Below are 10,742 nucleotides of genomic sequence, written 5' to 3'. Positions count from 1 at the left end.
AAAACCTTCGAATACCAGGGGTAGAAGAAGGGGAAGACTGGAGAGCTCTGGCTCGGTGCCACACAGAAGGGGACAAAGTTTGTGCAGAGACAGCACCCCTGCCTGCTGCCTGGAGACCAGCACTGGGACAACAGAGCCTTCAACTTTCCCTTCCTCCACTTCCCATATTCCCAAGCTTGTGAATCCTGCCCCTCCACACATCCTACCTGCACCCTCTCCTCACCATCCTGACTACCAGTGAGACTCCAGCTTCCTCATGTCCACCTGGGGAACTTCCGAACAACAATCCTTTCTGCACTTCTCTTTCTGAAACACAAATCAGATTATATTGCCCCTTATTTGCAATCACTTTGGATGGGCAAAAGACTTGAATAGAAATTTTTCCAAAGAAGATGCACAAATGGCAAATAAACACAGGAAAAGATGCTCATCACTTACCATTAGGGAAATGCAAATTAAAACTACAATGAGATATTACCTTATACCCAGAAGGATGGCTACTATCAAAAAAACCAGAAAATAACAAGTATTGACAAGGATACGGAGAAACTGCAACCTTTGTGGGCTGGTGTTGGGAACGTGAAATGATGCAGCTGCTATGGAAAACAGGATGGTGGTTCCTCAAAAGAATTAACACAATTACCACGTAATTCAGCAATTTTACTTCTGGGTATACATCCAAAAGAATTGAAAGTGGGGACTCAAATTGGTATTTGTACAGCCATGTTCATAGAGGCATCACTCACAGTAGTTAACAGCTGGAAGCAACCCAAGCATCCATTGACAAATGAATGGAGGAAGAAATTGTAGTGTATACTCACAACAGAATATTCTTCAGCCTTCATGCCTGTAATCCCAGCATTTTGGGAGGCCGAGGTGGATTGATCACTTGAGGTCAGGAGTTTGAGACCAGCCTGGTCAACAGGTGAAACTCTGTCTCTACAAAAAGTACAAAAAAAAAAAAAAATTAGCGGGGTGTGCTGGTGCGTGCTTGTAACCCCAGCTACTCTGGAGGCTGAGGCAGGGAGAACTGCTTGGAACCTGGAAGGTGGAAGTTGCAGTGAGCCAAAATAGTGCCACTGCACTCTAGCCTGGGTAACACAATGAGACTGTCGCAAAAAAAAAAGAAATATATATATATTTCTGCTTATGATGCAATAAGGATGAAGCTTGAGGACATTATGCTTAAGTGAAATAAGCCAGTCACAAAAGGACAAATACTTTATCATTTCAGTTATGTGAGGTACCTAAATTGGTCCAATTTGTAAAGGCAGAGTAGAATGTTGTTTGTCAGGAGCTGAGAAGCAGGAGAACGGGGAGTTATTTTTTAATGGGCACAGAGTCTCACTGGGGAAGGTGAAAGAGTTCTGGAGCTGGATAGTGATATTGGTGGCACAATAATGCAAAGGTACTAATACCACTGAACCGTATGTTCAAAAGTGGTTCAAATGGTACAATTTACATTATATATATTTTAGAATAAAAAAATCACTTTGCATCTTACCATTAATTTTAGGATAAAACCTCAGTTTCTCAGCATGGTAACACCTGTCTCTCATGATGTGGTTCCCAGTTCATCTCTTCAGCTTGTCATTTGTCCCTTGGCCCAGATTCCCAACGCCTGGCTCTCTGTTGTTTTGTAACACTCAGCTCAGCCTTCATCACCTTCCCTGAGAAACCATCCTTGACTCCCCACCACCTCGCTTCCCACCCCCAGTACTAGGTTCCACATTCTTCTTGTCTGGGTGTGCCTCCTTCTTCTTATCATAGTGCTTTATGCACACTTCCATCTATCTCATGGAATTCAACACTGTAAAATTAACTGTTTGGGTGAACTCCTATTAGACTGCAAGCTACCTACAGGTAGAGACTGTCTTTTATCTCTGTTGCTCTACCGTTTAGGACATGGCCTTATACATTGTAGATACTTAATATGTGTTTGATATCTGAACAAAGGAATGGATGTAATTGAGGAGGGGAAGAACATTCCTCATCTCGTCTTTGAATTCCTAGCTCATTTCATCTGTGAATTCTCAGCTCATTTGATCTACAAATTGTAATAATAATAGCGACAACCTCTTAGGGCTTTTTGAGAATAATGTGACATAATAATATTTGTAAAACAAATAGCACCCGACATATAGTAGCGGCCCAATAAATGTTAGATGTTATTCATCATTTTTTTTCGAGACAGAGTCTCGCTGTGTTGCCCAGGCTGGAGTGCAATGGCACAATCTTGGCTCACTGCAACCTCCGCCTCCTGGGTTCAAGCTATTCTCCTGCCTCAGTCTCCTGAGTACTTGGGATTACAGGCACATGCCATCATGCCCAGCTAATTTTTGCATTTTTGTAGAGTTGGGGTTTCACCATGTTGGCAAGGCTAGTCTTGAACTCCTGACCTCAGGTGATCCACTCACCTTGCCCTCCCAAAGTGCTGGGATTGAGGGCGTGAGCCACTGCACCCAGCTGGAGGTCATTCACTTTTATTATTAAATGACCCATGAAACTTTTAAAACGAAGTCTTTATATGTTCTTCATAATAAGGATTGAATAAGAAAAAGATGGCGTTAATGGCAACAAACTGCCAAAGACAGACATCAGACCTTCCGGATTCCCAGGATGCCTGCTGTCTGTCCTCAAAGTTGGTGAGAGACGCGCCTCCTTGACATAAATAGATGGGTGGTGGGATGGGGAGGAAGCTCTCGATTCTAAACCAGCCTCTCACAGTGAGACTACGGATCTAACCACTCCCCAACATATCAGCCTCAATAACTCCCAACTTCCCCCAGAAATGGCTCCTCCTTGGGCTCCTCCCTTAGGATGATCTTGGAGGCAAATCACCCTTTTCGTCTGCTTGCAGCTGTGCCAAGAAGCCTGAGCTCCCTACCCAACTCCGCTCCCTACCCAACTCCCCTCCCATGGCCTGACCACGTCAGAAACTGTGAGTGGTACCTTCAGGTCTCCTTTACCCACTGAGGTAGTTTCCTGGGTCCAATTATGAACAAAGAACACGCTTGGGAATGTGCCTTCTCTCAGGACACTCCTGAATTTGCCAAGGTGATTTTTCTCTTTTCTCCAGAATATGCAGCTATCAAAGAAAATTTTTAAAAAATTATGACAGGCCTGGCACGGTGGCTCAAGCCTGTAATCCCAGCACTGTGGGAGGCCGAGGCAGGTGGATCACGAGGTCAAGAGATTGAGACCATCCTGGTCAACATGGTGAAACCCCGTCTCTACTAAAAATACAAAAAATTAGCTGGGCATGGTGGCGTATGCTTGTAACCCCAGCTACTTGGGAGGCTGAGGCAGGAGAATTGCCTGAACCCAGGAGGCGGAGGTTGCCGTGAGCCGAGATGGCGCCATTGCACTCCAGCCTGGGTAACAAGAGCGAAACTCCGTCTCAAAAAAAAAAAAAAAAAAAAATTATGACATAATGTAATCTGGTGGCCCTTTCTCCTTGCCAAGTTAGAGCAAGGAAAGTATAAGACATCCAAAAGTTTGTTTCCTGCATGGGTGTTATTTGCCCTAAAAAAAAATAAAGGAAGCTCTTGGGAGAAAATCTTGGAAGCAGGGATACCTTTACCTAAAAGAAGGCTACATTGGAAAGAGAGAACTATTTAGATGGAATTGACCTGGCCTTCTGGGTCTTGTCACGAGACAGAGGTAGGATCGACAGCCTGGGGACTAAGACGATAAACATTGTGTACAAGTCTGTGGCATTATGGATTTCTCAATGATTGTTTTTCCAAAGTGATCAGAGTAAAAGTTTGGAAACAGAAAGAGCTCCTGTGCTCATCTTTGACACTGTAAAGAGAGAGGAAGCTGCAGAGACTTTAGCTCTTCACATAACCTGGTGTGTGTGTGTGTGTGTGTATTTAGTGGTGCCCAGTGTCAGTTAAAAAGTGAAAAAAAAAGCAGACTGAGTTCTGCAACCATGACAAGGGGGAAAAGTGGATCTAAGTGGCCTCAGGTCTTAACCCCAGAAACACGTGAGTGGTTCCAGGGTGGGCAGTAATAGACAGTGAGCTCAAATGCAGTCCACAGTCCCAGAAGGCAAGAATATGTCTGTGTGCATTTAGACAACCTCTGGCCCTAACCATTTTTTTCACAGTTTTCCTTGTAAGCTGGGATGGGAAGGAAATGCAATCATCTTTCCCCCATAATTTTTCATGCATAGTTTTTATAAGAGCAAAAGCCACAGTTCACCCTGCCTTTCCCCTAATAGGATACCCCTGGGTAGTGTGAGGTTATGATGTCCCTTTAGCAGACAATCAAAAGTTGTTGGGACAGCAGGGGGCAACTTTCTCTCTCTATCTCTCTCTCTCTCTCTCTCTCTTTCTCCCCCGCCCCTGCTCATTCTCTCTCTCTCTGTCTCTGCTCGCTCTCTCTCTCTGTCTCTGCTCACTCTCTCTCTCTCTCTCTCTCTCTCTGTCTCTGCTCTCTCTTTCTCTCTCTCTCTGCTCTCTCTTTCTCTCTCTCTCTGTGCAGGGTATGTGAAGATGGAGCTGAAAAGAAAATGAAACAGAAAGAGCAACAGTATAGAAACTTAAACTTGGACATGTCCAAAAGCCGTTCAAGAGGAGGATATTCAGCCCAGAGCAAGGAACACAGGGCTGGCACCCGTCCTGCCCACTCACCTATTTCATTCTGACAGCTGTCATCTCCATTCAACCTGACACAATTGAGGGCATTACATGCTTTATTTTATTATCCAGGCCATTGTTCCCTTCTCTTGCTAAGGACGTTGACCGTAGTTACATCTGGTGCTCCATCTATTCTGATGTAGACTCGGCCTTTGTGAATAGAGGAATTGGGTCAGGTTGAAATTTTGTAAGTCCTACAACCAAAATTTTAGCACAGTCGTGTGTATGTGTGTGTGTATTAAAGGTAAAAAGGTAGGTCAGTGAAAATTAATAGGAATTGCCCAATTTCTGATATTCTTACATTATTTGAATGAGTAAATCAGAATGATACATTTTACAATTGTGTTTTTTATGATTGTAATTCTGTACCATCAATATTTATATGAAAATTTCAGGTTCATATTGAAGTACTCATTTTAATCCTGCCAATACAGTCAACCTTATATACATCATTCTGAGAGCAGTAACTATGGGACCCAAAGCTGAGGAATTTTTACTGTTGTTACTCATGTAATTAAAAAAGCTTTTCCTTCCTGTTTTTCCAGATATTAATGTTATTTTTAACCTACTTATAATAGCACAAATAGATAATTTAATCTCTTAAAAATCATGAGTTTTGATATATTTATCATTATATATTTGTCTTGAAATGGAAGACATTCTTATTCTTATATGCAAGATTTCATTGTGATTAATCCCTGTCATTCAGAATGAATAGAATAGATCAAGGATTTCTTACTCTTTATCTTCCTTTTCTGACAAATAAAATAGTTTTGCATCTGGAAGGTCCAAACAATTAATCAGACAAATGGAAGGAATTAAATGTGTACTTAAAAGTGACTCTAAACCATCTGAGGTGGAGAAAAGGGATCACATTTTGTGATGTCAGATTAGATTCGGGATTTCTAACACTTGTATCTGTAACTTAAAAGATGGGAAAGATATTTAAAAGTATTAAAGACGATGCAGATTTTCCTATCACTTTGATTTTAGAAAGTCTTTTCTAAGTACGATGAGGAAAAACTCAAGACATTTAATGACATAATGTCTTTAGTTTTTAATACTTTATAGAAACCACCATGAATTCAAAGGTCACACAATAGACCGGGAGATGCATCTGAAACAGACATAGATATGGCAGATAAAAGTATATCCAATCTATTTCCTACCCAGCAGCAGAGAGATCTTTGTAAATGAAATCATGTCACTCTTTGGATGGAACCTTCACCTGCTCATAATTTTGCTCAGCTAACAGCCACATTGTTCCTGTGACACAGCCCAGCAGAACCGGGGGGGCAAATACTTCCTGACCTCACCTCCCTCCCTGCCGCACACCTGTCTGGGTCCACTGGCCTCCTGGCCAAGCCTGCTGCCACCTCAGGGCTCCCTGCCCTCGATGAGTCCCCTCTTGGGATGATCTTCTCACAGATACTTGGCTTGACTCAAACATCTCAGTGAGACCTGCTCTGGGAAACCTCCACAGAAGAGCAGCTCTTTCCCACCTGGACTCTCCCTTTTCCCTGCTTTATTTTCTCTGTATCATTTTGACATACTCCTCTCCTTCTTGTTGATTTGATTTTAGAGTGTCTCCCTCAGTTGGGAAGAAAACCTCATGTAATCAGGGATTGTGTTCACTGCTCTATCCCCAGCCTACAGAAGTGCCCTGAATGTGGTAGATGCTCAATATTTGTTGAATGAATGAACCAGAACATAAAAAGCTTCTATAAACTGAAGAGAAAAATTACATGGTGATGCACTTCGTGGAAGCAATATAAATGGTCAATAAACATATGGCAAATGATTAAACTTACAGAAATAAATAAAATGTACATAAAGGAATAAGATACCATATGTTTACCCATCAAATTGGCAGGAAGGCAGAAATGCAGTGACAGCCAATGCTGTGAAGGATGGGGCCCCTGGGCTGTCCCCTGTCTTGCTGGTAAAAGCATAAATTTCTACCACATTTTAGGACAACGATTTGTCAATATCTTTTAAAACTAAATACACATATACTCAGGGAGATTCTAGGTTTCACAGAGGCTCAGAGCTTACATTTTATTAGCTTCATTAATGATTCTTTAAGAAAATTAATACACAATTACAAATCTAAAATGAAGTCTAGGACCCTTTAACCAGGGCTTGTGTAACCAGGGCTTTAAAGCTCCAGCTTCGTTAGCTTCCTGCCAAATCCTGCCCTATTACGCAGACCGTTTCACCTGCAGCCTTGCTTCTGGGAACATACACTATACACAACAGAGTCCCAGGGCATAAAACATGTATGTGCAATGCTATCTACTGCAGCACTGTGAACCCTGGAACAGCAGTTGGTGACAATCTTAATGTCTGTCACTAATGATAGGGTGACTGCATATAGTACATCCATTCTGTGATTATTACTCAACTATTAAAATAATTTCTATGCAGCATTATATAAGAAAATAAAGCTATACAGTAACTAGTATAATATATTTTTGATAAAAGCAAGAGAATAAGCAAGAACCAAAAGCAGGAGTGATGGTATGTCTGTTTGAGTATATGTTTACAGATATGTGTGTGTGTGTGTTCGTGTGTGTGTATTTGTATGAGCCATAGAAAGGGAAAGACATGTGTCATTAACACTGGATGCCTCAGCTTGAGGGTGGGACGGAAACAAATGGGGGGGATGAAGAGAAAATTTTTCTTTGTATATCCTTGAATTGTTTGACTAGTTTCAATGAATACATTCATGCTTTCGTAATTTTAAAAAGAAGTAAAAATGTTAAAAGGAAAAAGAAAAGGTCATCCTCTCATGAAATGTGTTGATGATTTTATGGTAAAGATGATGATACTAATCAAACATTTTGGATTTGCTGCTCGTTGGAATGGTGCCAGGCAGGGAGCAAACAAACTGAGGCAAGAGAAGTGATAAGAAAGGAAATGTTTGGTGTGCCAAAGAAACAACGCAAGCGATGCCTAAAAAGAAGGGACGATAGAGTCAAGTTAGGTAAGTGTAACCTTCCAGCAGGGAATGGGCATCATCATCAAAAGCAAACAAGCTGAAGTTTGAGAAGCAACCTGCATCCAGGGGCAGTGTCCTCAAAAAACACAAGTACCCAAAGAGTATCGGGTCCAGACAGAGGCTGCCAGCTCTGATAATGACGAACAGTACCAGTATCAACGAGGGCGTACCACACGCCTGTGTTACTATGACCTAGCTCATCCCATTTTCTCATGGCCTATGAAGCGGGAGCTTTTAGGATGCCCATTCTACAGAGAAGGCAGTGAGTTCAGAGGTTCATGTGACTAGAAACTGGCGGAGCAAAGACTGGAGCCTAGGTCTCTCTGATCCTAAGCCCTCATGCTTCATTACTGTGATACTCAGCCTCTCAGGCGTGTGGTGCTAATGTGCATAGGCATTTTAGCCTACACAGGTCAGGGCGTCTTTCAGGCAGGGGGTATTAAGCAGAGTTAATGAGAGGCTAAGATATGTAGGAAAACATTTGCCGGTAAGAACTTGCAGCATTAGAAATATCACATGTGTAGTGCTGTCGTAGAAGGTAGGCTTTGCCTGGTTCATCATTTGTCCTGTGCCAGGGGTCTGATGAATTCCACCACAACACACAATACAGATTAAACAATAGGTTCTTTAGGACAAGGGGAAACTTTCACAAGCCGAGGACCAGTAAAAGAAGGGAAGGATCATCTTGTTTCCTGAGAGGCGCGTCAGGGTCTGCATGCTCTGCAGCGTGGTCCACCTGTGCCGGAAGCGAGGACACCCTGTGGTCTCCGTTGTTCAGGGATAAGGTAGGAAGGCAGCTGTTTCCATTCGTGTGCGTATATGTGTGTGCTGTGTGTGGGGGAGGGTGTAGGTTGGGTTGCCACATAAAACACAGGATCCTCCGTTAAATTTGAACTTCAGATACATGATGAATACATTTTTAGTATATGTGTCCCAAATAGAATGAATAATTATCGATTGTTCTAAGAGCCCTGTTTTATTATTTTCTCCTTTAAGCGTGAGCCCTCATGGGGAGATTCACGGGCAGTTTGGTGCCAGGTTATCTGGATTGGGAGATACAAACTATTCGTAGGAATTATTTGGAAATCCCAGCTGCCTAAGGGCTGATGAGGAAGCCATGGATCCTATGGGAAGGTGATCAGCTATAGTTCCTTTCCCTGGTAGCTCTCTTGTCCCAGTGATCCAGGGCCCCTTTCAGACAATTCCTGCTCATGACACTACATTTGTTCTAGGACTTAGAAATCATCTAAATCATTTGGGGCTGAGGTGTCTCACTTGTACAAATCATTCACTGCATTTACTGACAGTTGCAATGAGCCGAGCACACAACATGGGTACAAAGAAGACTGTGAAACTTCTGACTTCAGAGAACTTAAAGGTTGCTTGAAGAGTCAGACGAGGAGGTAGATGTTACAGCTGCACTGTAAATACCAGGACAAAGGGAGGCATTGGGACTTCAGGTGCAAAAGAAAGGCATGGGTCCAGTTTTGTGCAGTTCTGGGTTGGCTTCCTGAAAGAGATCTCTTCTGAAGCAAATCTTGACCTGACCTATTTAAAGTCAGGAGACTGGACCAAATGGCTTATTTAGTCCTTCCACAAAGTTCTGTGCCATGGAGCATGGCGAATGAATGTCACTAAAAGGAGGACTTCAGCTCAGATGCTAGGTTTACCTGCCAAAGATATTAGGAAGGGCTTCAAAGAGCCACCAGAGAGATTTAGCTAGGGTGAAGTCTTCGAGTTTGTTGAGGGACATTCTTAAAACCCTAGATTAGGTAGTTCTGAGGGAATCGTTAACTGCAGCAGTAACTAACCACGAGAGGCTATGGGATCTCTGAACTCTGATAAGGTCAGATATTCTAGAATTGAGGCGGTGAATCTCTGCAGGTCTGCTTAAGTGACCCCTGGTCCAGAGAAGGATAAAGAAAATGAGATGCTCGCACAGTCCTCCCTGAGGTGCTAATTTTCTGTTCCAACTGCCACCGTGTTCTTTCTAGAGAATAAAACTGAGCAGCCTTCTGGACCCCCAGAATGAGCTAGTGGTTGTTGCAAAGCCACCAGCCATGAAAATAAAATTGTTTACACATCTTTTCTGGGTGTTTGTTTGAAATCTATTGATTAGAAAAGAAAAAAAAAATCGTGACCTAAGTGAACACCAGAGGCGGACGGGAGGAATGGAACAGATGATATTTGTGATTGACTCAGAATTTCAGTCTCAGCAGCTACAATGATGAACTTTGGATCACTGGAAACGGAAATAGTTGACTTCACAGATGGTAGGCGGCTCCTGTCAGAGAAGACTGTTCTGAGCATGAGCCTAATTGAGTAGCTCCTATCCGTATAAATTAACATTTTTTAAAACTATAATATTCTCAGGAGAATTTTCAGAGTAAACATTTAGAGTGTTCCAGATCTCTTCAGTGGAAAACTTTTCACTGGACAAAGGTTAATTTTACTGATTCAAAAATGATATATTGGAAATTCAAATAGACAATAAGCCAGCTTGAAAATGATGCAAAAATTTGATAGCTGAAGATGTACTCTCTTTCTGGCTCTCGTGATGTTCTTCTGCATGCTCTGTTGTCTGAACAGCTCCTTGGGGAAAACATCTGCCTCCTTGAAATCTTACTAGAAAAATCACTTCATTTAAATCTTTCCTCATAGCCTTCTCATGCAAATTTCATTGTACAGTAAAACAGGCTAAGGAAAATTAAAGCAATAAGGATGTTTAAATTAACCTGATAGCATTTTTAAAAAATCTATATAACATACTCCAACCTGTCTTATTCTGCCAACTTCAGACAGTATCTGCAGATACCACTTAGGAGAGGAAATCACGGTTCCATTCCTTCCTCCTGATAGCAGTTTCATTACTTTCACACTGTTAAAGTGTCCGGTATAGTTATCCCTCGATTTCCCTGGGATTTAGTTCCAGGATCTCCCTGGGATTCCAAAAATCCATGGATGCTCAAGTACCTGATAAAAAATGGTACCATATTTGCTTACGACCTATGCAAACCCTCCCTTATGCTCTAAATCATCTCTAAATTATGATAATACCATGTACAATGTAAATACTTCGTAAATAGTTGTTAGACTGT

This window comes from Callithrix jacchus, chromosome 5 (assembly GCF_049354715.1).
Source record: "Callithrix jacchus isolate 240 chromosome 5, calJac240_pri, whole genome shotgun sequence".
Classification (NCBI taxonomy): domain Eukaryota; kingdom Metazoa; phylum Chordata; class Mammalia; order Primates; family Cebidae; genus Callithrix; species Callithrix jacchus.
The sequence above is the reverse complement of the archived record's forward strand: the minus strand, read 5'-3'. Positions refer to the sequence as shown.